Genomic DNA, 10,663 nt, shown 5'->3' with positions numbered 1-10,663 from the left:
TAATGCATGTATAAACTAAACATTTTCTTAGATTATATGTATACTTGTCTATCTTAGGCTCTACAAAAATCTATACTTTCATAACAAGTGATTCCTTTTCTAGGTATTTCTAAACAAACGAGACACACTTTAAGAAAACTATAATAGGTATAGTTTTATGAGGATATTGCTAACTTTTACATACTAGAAACACGATTTTCAAGAAGTCACTTTCATATGCAAGAACAAACGAACATTTTAACACGTAAATCTGTTTTTATACCACGGTTTGTGAGACATTAACTTCATGTACGTTCGAGTGCACATTTCAAGTCTTGTATTATATACCAGAATCCCTTCGAGGGGGAGCATGGTGTTTGTGTATAGATCTATACGGGCTTGACAACCCACGCCTTGACTGTTAGCTACAGTCCATCATTTGGGGTGACAAACGTCATAACATTCCAACGCCTGAAGAACGTTGTGTATAGGTATTCCGAGTCAATAGTCGGTTATAAAACTGACATGGGGTATTAAAAATACATTGATTTACGAGGTTTTCAAACACGTTGGTTATTTTACACTTACATACATTTTTAGAAACAAACATTGGTCTTGAGAGAAGGCTACTTTTATACTAGTAGAAAATATAGGATTTTCTAGAAACAAACAAACAAGGACAAAACATTTCATTTCATACAAACATTGTCATTTAATACTTATGAAACTCAACAGCTTAAATGCTGATCTACTCTTTCAAAATTACTTGTATGTCCCAGGGATTCAGTAATTTCAGGTATCAATATGTATGTCCCAGGGATTCAGTAATTTCAGGTACAAACATTGTCATTTAATACTTATGAAACTCAACAGCTTAAATGCTGATCTACTCTTTCAAAATTACTTGTATGTCCCAGGGATTCAGTAATTTCAGGTATCAATATGCTTTTGAAGAAGGGATGCTGCGACGCCAGTTTAATCTCATATTTTGACATCATATTGTAATTGGTTTTGAACATGTAACTTTTGACAAATGTAAACTTTCAATTATATATATGATGGTTGTATTGCTTTCTTTACTATGTATTCATTTGTTACGTTACCACATGAAGTCATCCGCCCCCGAACGTTTCCGCCGTTCAGTTTTGGGTTTGTGACAAGTTCCACCACTGTACCACATACCATATAGTCACATAACGTACATATATTGTCAGGTATATCTGGGTGCTCGACCTACCCCTTCGGTCCTCTCGACCGGATAATGGCTAGCATATCTGGGTGCTGGCCTCCCCTTCGGTCCTCAAAACCGGATACTGACTAGCATATCTGGGTACTGGTCTCCCCCTTCGGTCCTCTCGAACGGATACTGGGGACTAATTCACCCCCCGGCTACTACCACATAACACACATCACATAATCTATCTAGCATGGCTGGGCATGACAACCCCTTCGACCCTATCGACCGGTAATCTGGGGACTATCTCACCTACTGTCACTAGCACATAGCATCATATCATACTAGCACATAAACATATCAGGCAGTAGCAAACCTAGATGAATATCATGGAGACAATTATCTAATCATACAACTCCCACTGATGGGCCGGCATTGTGGCCGTAGACCCACCTCTACTGGAAGGTAACTCACCTCGTAATAGCTGCTGATCTGCGTGGGAACTGTCTGCCTGCTGCTTCGGAATTCCTCCGGCAGTAATTTCCCATATAACACTCAATCAAACACTGCTAACTGCCCTTGGGGTAAAATGACCATTTTACCCCTGACCATGTCAAAGTCAAAGTCAACTACCTAACTCATCGAGTTGGCTCGCCAAATCGCCGAGTCCCTATCCTTCCCATTTGTCCTCATACCCGACTCTACTCGTCGAGTTAGGCGATGACTCGGCGATTTCTCCTTCTAAACTAATGTCCAATGATCCTTCATCCGACTCGCCGAGTTGTATGAACAACTCATCGAGTTCATCTTCATCCGATGAACACTCTAGACTGTGACTCGCCAAGTTGTATGAACAACTCGTCAAGTCTGTTCTTGAGGCAAGAAGATTGCCTTGGACTGGCCGAGTCAGGGCATTGACTCGTCGAGTCCCTCCATTATTGGGTCTGGCTCCTGACTCACTAAGTCCACCTATAGCGTACTGATCCCACTCGACATAACTCGAAAAGGGGAAAATCAAGGACTCGTGACTCGACTTGCCAAGTCGCATACATGCAATCTCTATACACTCAATTCTGCTTGAATCCGGTGCATCCTATTTATAGATATGGGTTCCTAGGGCTTGATTAAAACATAAAGTTTCTAACTTTATGTGTATATAATCATCAATGGAGGTTTTAAGGCTCAAAACACACTAAAGGGGTAGCTCTAGGGCTTCATGCAATATGGCCCCATAAAGGTATTAGATTCAGACTTCTGGAACTCAAACATAGCTAGATCTAGTGGCTATTCAACCCATTATGATCCCTACACTACTATCAAGCTTGGAAATGGCTCAAGAATAGCTTTAATGGGGATTCAAGCATATAAATAGAATAGATCCGAATTGTACCTCAATGAACTCTGGATTAGGTCTTAGATTCTTACTCTTCACCTTCTCTTTTGGTCTTTCCTTCCTTCTCTTCTTCAATCTTCAAGGAACAAGCACATAAACACTTCAAAACACAAGGAGAGGGTTAGGGTTTGATATAGGATGCTCTGGGGATGAAGGAGACTGGTTTAGGGAGTATAAGGGGGGTTTAAATAGGGTGCAAACCCTTGAAATTAGGGTTTCTTCCAGACTGGCGGACTCGCCGAGTCCAGAATATGGACTCGCCGAGTCTCCAACTTAAACGTGCCCAATATCCCGTCCCTACTCGGCGAGTCAGGCCTAAAACTCGCCGAGTCCAAGGCAAAAAAATGTAAAATACTTAGATAAATCATACATACCAGGAACTAGGTGCTACATATAAACCGGGGGAACGGGGGCGGGACCGGGGGCGATGGAGGTTACCAGGGGCGGGACTGGGGGCTATGTAAATGGGGGAGCCAGGGGTGGGACCGGGAGCGGGGGCAACAACTGATTTCGGGGGCGGGAGCATGGCAGCTATTTCCACTCCCGTTTGGTCCCATTGATATCCCTAATACAGATGATGAATGCCATATACAAAAAAATCTAATTGTTTCAATTGATATGGCTACCCACAAATTTAAAGTGATAAATCTACCAAAAAGTTTAGCATACCATGGTTTTGTACGTGTTACATAATATGTCTCTAAGGTACATGACTCTCTTGCTGTGCTTGAATTCATCACATACATCGTTCACAATCACAAAGTAAACTCCAAGTTTGTGATGTATGGATTATGGATCATTCTGTTCCTCATATGTTTACAAAACTGTGCACCATTGAGAAAGAATGTGATTCAATGAAGGTTCTGGGGTTTTCAAAGAGGGGTGAAGCTATAATGGAAACACAAGATGATTATGAAGAACCAGCTACAGTTGTTGTCTATGAACCCAACTCAAAATGCTTCAATGATACAGGGATTAATGGGGAACATGGTGCATTATTCGTTAGCTTGTATATGGAAATACTACTTCTATTAACCGAGGATGTTGCTAAGAGATGAGTTAGTATTATGTTTTTAGGCTACATAATTTTGTTTATTTGTTCTTTTTATGATTTCTCATGATAGTGATGATACCTTGCATTTTTATTATTTTTTTGGCTACTTTTCTATCTTTTGGTTTAACCTCATATCATTTGGTATGATTCAATTTAACATTTAAAACTATAAACTGAATGCAAACAACACTAATTAGTTTATATGTTTTTTTTTGCCTATGCCAGTGGTTGCTTTGTTCCAAAAAAAAGTTTTCATTTGCAGAAGCTATGCTTCATAAGTGATTGCATTTTAAGGAGAGGGAGGTGTATTCTTGTAAATCTAGTTTTACAATGTGTAGAATTCAACAAAGACAATTGCAACTGATGTTTTCATCCTTCGATTAAAAAATCAGTTGTTAAGGTTCTGTCATGGCAATTGATATTCATAAGTGATAGTTTGCATATCGGATACGATACGTTCTTTCAACTTGATTGATTGTAGACTTGGGAAGTTGGTTACTGCTTTTAAACCCAAAAGCATTCATGTTTTGAAATTTTGGATGAATATAGGAATCAAAGGGGGTTGTTCTTCCAAAAATGAAGATTTGATTTTGGTGAGCTCTATATTCTCTAAAGTTCTTCCAAGTTGTTGATGGTGATTTATGATTCTACTTGAGGCTTCCATACTATTAGGGCTAAGCTCTTAAGGCTAGATGCATCAAGACTTCAATCTCCACCGTAAGGTATGTTATCCTAACTAGATTCTTGTATGGTATATGACAATTGTATGCTAGTTATAGGTTTAATACCTTGGTAACACCATTGCATGTATAATTAGTGAAAACATAGATCCAAGGTATTTAGGGTTGTATGAACACCTTAGGAGTGTTAGAATGCTCAAAACCTAACACTAAAATCCTTAATTTATGAAAGATGTATGGAACATCACTTTCCCTATTTACCCTTTGACTCCAAATCCCAAACCAAGGGCTTGGATCACATAACCAATATTATCAACATCCAACATGGTCTAAGCCCTATTCCCTTGAAGCCTAAGTCCTTTACTTGATCCGTTTCTTTTCCAAAATCTCGAAATAAGAAACTTCTCGAAACAGGATATTATAAGCCAACTCATGAGATAATCGAAACCGATTAGAAATCGACTCGGTTCAAGTCGATTCGAGCACTAGCTCGAGATACTCGTGGATATTATCAAGGCGAGCTCGAAATTTTCGATTACATTATTGAGTTCGAGCCCGAGTTTGAAATTGAGGCTTAATACGAGCTCGAGTTGAGTTACGAGCCCGTGTGTTTTAATAAAATTGAGTTTCGACCTTGATTGTACTCAACTTGCTTCGCCTCAATTACATCCATAGTGTGAAGTTTAGCCCAAGATAAATAAATGTAGTATTTGGTTGTGCTGTGTGCATCAATGATGATTAAAATAATTTTTACTTAAATCAAATTACCTTATATTGTAAAGTATAATTTAAAAAATATATAATATCATTAAGAAATTATTGCCCTTAGTGTTATTTAAAAAATATCATTAATCAAATTACTTTATAATAAAAATATTTACGAAGTTCAAAACATTGATCTTCAATATGGATCTCATAGATGATTTCGACATGAATTTTCGGACAAAGACGTCTTTTATCATATATGTTTTTAGAGTTTTAATTAATTTTAGTTAAATAAAAAACGCTTATATATATATATATATATATATATATATATATATATATATATATATATATATATATATATATATATATATATATATATATATATATATCCTTATTATAATAAAAGAATAGTTTTAATCTCCTTTTATCAAGTGTCACTGTAACACAACTCCTCATTAATATTATGCCATGTGTCATGTAGATATATTAGGCAATTCATTTCAAAATTCAAATTTATATTTTCTAATTATATGTTAAATTTGAAGTTATAATAACTTTAAAATTTTGATATATCTCTTAATTAATAATTTATTTAAAATAATTGATTAATAATTATAATTTTTTTATTATAAAGGTTTAATTAATTTTATAACCGTAGTTTCCACGGGTTATAAACTAGTATATATATATATATATATATATATATATATATATATATATATATATATATATATATATATATATATATATATATATATATATATATTAAATTTGATGTGGTGCTAATGTGAACCACTTCCTCCAGACTAAACGACCTATATTAAAAGGCTAACTTCATTTTCATTTTATGTCTTTTCACTCTTGTTATTCCATTTCCTTTCATCATGGTAATTGTTGATTATGTCCTAATCCGATAGAGGGATGTAAATCCAACCATAATGGGTCTGGTTTCTGTGGGTAAAGGTGGCTGCGGAAGACAACTATTGTTGTCGATCGCCCATGTATCATTCATTCTGGTGGGCATGGTGAGACGGAACAACGGTTCGAGTTTGATTCATGTGTTGCTCCTCATGCATTGATCTTCTCTTGGCATGGTGAGACGGAACAACGGTTCGAGTTTGATTCATGTGTTGCTCCTCATGCATTGATCTTCTCTCATAACAAGGAATAAGGGAACGATGTCGGATGATGCTTGCAACCTACTCAAAATTAATTGACAGGTTGTTAATGGTGTAGATGACAAGATTTTTGTCGAAGATTGGTTGATCGATACATTTAAGGAGATTGGATAGACATTTGATATTCGTTCAATACTCACGAACGAAGAGGTCTCCCATGAAAATCAATCGGAGCTTCCGATCAAGTTGAAGAGCTTCGCTTCTTTGATGTCCCATAAAAGTTTCTCGAAGCTAAGCCACACATCTTGAGTTGTGGCATCTTTCTTTAGAATAGTTTGTAGGATACATCGTGAAATGGAACCATAGAGTCGTCGGCACAGGCGTGTCAGCATAGGTCGGTTAGGTCGTCGGCATAGAAGTCGTCGGTGATAATGATTTCAAAACCAACACAATGCGTGGTGGATAGCTCACACCACACATCGTAGTTGAGATGTTCAAGGCCGAGGAGAAGAGGGACGTATGTTTTGATGTTGGTTGTAGGATTTGGCAAAGGGACGGTGGTGTGTTTGCAGTGTAGCCAACAATTAGGGTTTGACAGATGGCAATAGCTGAACATGGTTGGAAAAAAGAGAGAGATGATGAAGAAGATTAGAGGGAGTTTAGGTAGGGATTGGGGATTAACACCATGTAATGGTAATTGATATTTCCTCATTCAACTAAATAATTACAATAACAAGGAATAAATACAACACAAACGAGGCCTAAGGCCTGATACACAAATATACACGGGCTTTACAATGATGGGTAAGAATGTAACATAGATATTCCTTTACAAAGATGATACTCCTTAAAAAGGCATGTTTATCATATAAATAACATATTTAATGCAACCTTTTTTTGCTGTCAATGCTTTCCATAATGGAAGGATACATCCCGATTTTGGCCTCTACGTACTGATTTGTTTTGAACCCATCAAAATCGCATGAAAATCTTCGATAGCTGTCCATATCGCTACTTTATAGATTCCTAAAGCACCGTCTTTTCAAATCGCAACTAAATCGGCATCAAAAGCGGCCCAAATCACAACACAATTATCTTCTTAAAATAGACCGATAATCGATTTCTGTAAAGCGCAGTCGTTGAATAAATTTCGATAGTACCAATTCATAAGCATCAAAGAATTAAATCAATTAACCATCTTTGAATTTCAAGCGTTCAAAAACAATCGTTGAAGTGTTCGTCATCATCATCAAAGGTATTTATTCCTTTCAAACCACATTCTTTTTGGCAATTGCGTCATCTTTTCCATTTATTATATTTGTCACTGCTATTGGCAGGCAAGAAAATTAAGTTCGATGGCAACGGATGACTCTGGTAACAACGTTGAGACGTTTGGTTTTATTGTTATGGATGGTAATAATACCCTCTTTGGGACACTAAGTGGCGATACTAAGGAGGTTCTACACAAGTATAATGATGGGTTGCGAATGAAACATGGAAGAGGAGGGCAATCAGCTTTGAGATTTGCTCGTATTCTTAAGGAGAAACGTCACAACTATGTAAGGAAGACAGCAGAGCTTGCGACACAGTTTTATATCAATCCTTCTACTGATCAGCCTAATGTTTCTGGACTTATACTTGCTGGATGCGCTGATTTGATGAATGATCTCAGTCAATCTGATTTGTTTGACCCTCGTCTTAAGGAGAAAATCTTGAATGTTGTTCATGTCTCTTATGGAGGTGAGAGTGGTTTCAATCATGCTATTTATTTGTCCTCTGAGATTCTTGGCAATGTGAAGTTCGTTCAGGACATGCGTTTGATTGAGAAGTATTTTGAGGCGATAAATCAGAATAGAGGAACCGTTGGTATTGATGAAACTTTGGAAGCTTTACACATGGGTGCTGTGGAAACACTGCTTGTTTGGGAAAATCTTGAAATTAATCGCTATGTTCTAAGAAACAATGTTTCTGGTGAAATTATTATAAGGTATTTAAACAAGGAACAGGAGACTGATGAGAGTAATTTTAGGGATTCAGTCAGCGATGCTGAACTTGTAGTTGAGGAAAAAATGTCTCTGATTGAGTGGTTTGTTAATGAGTACGGAAGATTTGGCTGTAAGATTGAGTTTGTCACAAACAAATCTAATAAGGGGTTGTGTTTTTGTAGAGGTCTTGATGGGGTTGGTGGCATTCTTCGTTAACAGTTACATATTCATTCATTTGATGAGCTGTCTGATGATGGTGAAAATAATGATACTGAAAATTATGATGGGGGTGGGATCATAAGCCAGAATCAGTTTCAAGCTTCTATCCAACTACTTGTCAGTTCTATTTTTCCTATAAATTGTGTCTGTTTACATGACTTATTACTATTTTAGGCTTTGCATGTTCTTAAAACGTCTAAAAACTTGATATATTTGATATAATTTAGTAATTAATCGATTTATCTTTTTTAATGTATATAAAACTATCATGCCTAGAAAAACGACATGACTTGCCAAAGCTCGCCATGGCTTGAGGCTTGACCTTGCCCCCAAGCCACATGCCGCGCCAACCGCAGATATAGTCATACATTGTTGTTGGTGGCAAGGTTATCGTTATAGCTATCACTATGTCTTTGTTTTTCTCTACCATTCACTACCCTTTCCTCAACATAGTACTTTTGTGTTGGTATTTATTATAAATTTGCACCATGGTCGTAGTTTATTCGGTAATAAGATGATTTACACAACTAGGAAATTGCATAATTTGAGTAATTCTGAAAGAAATGTACTTGGAAAAATGGCATGTACATGTAAATTATTATGCCCGAAGGAATTTGTGCGACTTTCCTGACAGAAAGTACAGTCGGTAAATACCAACACATTTTCGACAAACTTGTTTATGCAACTTTGTTGATTGAATACTCAAGGAACATATTGCAGACAAATATCATTTTTCACAAATTCCAACGAAATACTGATAAACCTCATTTTTTATAATTGCCGATAGAATATCGATAGTTCTCATTTGTGACCGTTTTTAGCGCAAAAAAAATATTTAACATAAATAAAAGAATTCCAAATTTTGTCAATCCAAAATGCAAAAAGAATAAGATTAAGTATAAAAACTTGTTTTACATGTTCAACTACGTACAAATATAGTAAATATGTAATTGAAATCGTACATTACAAAGTAATGTTTAAGAAAGTATCAAAACCACAAATATAATAAGCATAAGTGTTCAACAAGTGTCTAAAACAACTAACACAATAAATTAGAATGAGTTACGTGGATTGCCATAAATATTACCAAATCGCTTCATAACTCCATTCAAAATGCTTACCGTTGGGCTTGGGTTTTGTTGCATCTCTTCTCAAGCTTTTTGTTCCATTTCATTTTCCCTTTGAAAATCTTCAACTTTGGGTTGCAACTTCGTATTAAAACAAACATATATAATTAATAAATAAACAATATATAATTGGCAAAACAAACTATATATATTAACCTTTTTATCCATTATAACAATCTACATTATTTTTAATCATTAATAACAACCAATTTTACCTTTTTACCAATATATGGGATGTATTTATACTTCTTTTATCCACGATAACAATGTATTATCATTTTTATTTTTATCTATAATAGCAACATACTGCATAATAGCAAAACAATTTATTGTGATATAAACAATAACAACGTACTTTATATTTTATCCATAACAATAACATACTTTATTTTTTTAACCATAACAACAACATAATACATTCTTTTTACCAATATAGATAATATAATTGCATTCGTTTACTCAAAATAAAAACGTATAGTTTTTTCACCAATAAAAACAATATAATTTACTTTTTGTATCAATAATTGGACCACACCTTATTTTTATACATAATAGTAAAATACATTATATTTTATTCATAATAACAACCTACTATAGTCTTTTTACCAATATAGGCAGTATAGATTACCTTTTATCCATAATAGAAGCATACTGCATTTTTATCCATAAAAACAAAATGAAATTATTTTATTAGTAAATATATTTATATGATTGGGCATACTTCATTTCTATCCATAATGGAAGACGTGAAACACCCTGTTACCGAGCATTGGAGATTAGAGGGTCCTATTTAAAAATGTGACACTTCCTTCTCCATCTCTCTTTTTACAACCACAACTCAACATCATACCCGATATATGCTAGTAATGTAATATAAATACTTATCGATTTTCATACACTTTATCAAAGCAACAATATTTTTATTGTATTAAAACAGGAGAGAATAATATCCAAAAGTGATAAAGATAACGTTCATATGCCTTCTGAGACCTATCGGTACGTCACTCCCACCAATCAAACTTTCCAGTCTAAAATGTCGCCTTCGAAGCAACATTAAACTGTGTCTCCATAAAGATTTCATTAATACGAGGTGACGCCTCAACTTCTTTTTTACAAAAAACACTCAATATAATTAATGTAGTTTGTGTTGAGCTAAAAACATATATGCACAATTTACAAATATGATTAGTGTGTCGCCCTAATGCTTATCATCTCCAATGGATTCA

At 35.3% G+C, this 10,663-nt stretch overlaps 1 pseudogene; it reads left to right on the top strand.

Annotated features, from left to right (window-relative positions):
- Nucleotides 1-3,337: 3,337 nt before the first annotated feature.
- On the top strand, nucleotides 3,338-8,532 carry LOC111888723 (eukaryotic peptide chain release factor subunit 1-3-like; annotated as a pseudogene).
- The last annotated feature ends 2,131 nt before the right edge of the window (nucleotides 8,533-10,663 follow it).

Source organism: Lactuca sativa, chromosome 2 (genome assembly GCF_002870075.4).
Source record: "Lactuca sativa cultivar Salinas chromosome 2, Lsat_Salinas_v11, whole genome shotgun sequence".
NCBI lineage: Eukaryota > Viridiplantae > Streptophyta > Magnoliopsida > Asterales > Asteraceae > Lactuca > Lactuca sativa.
Note: the sequence above shows the minus strand (reverse complement) of the source record. Positions and strands in the feature narration are given on the sequence as shown.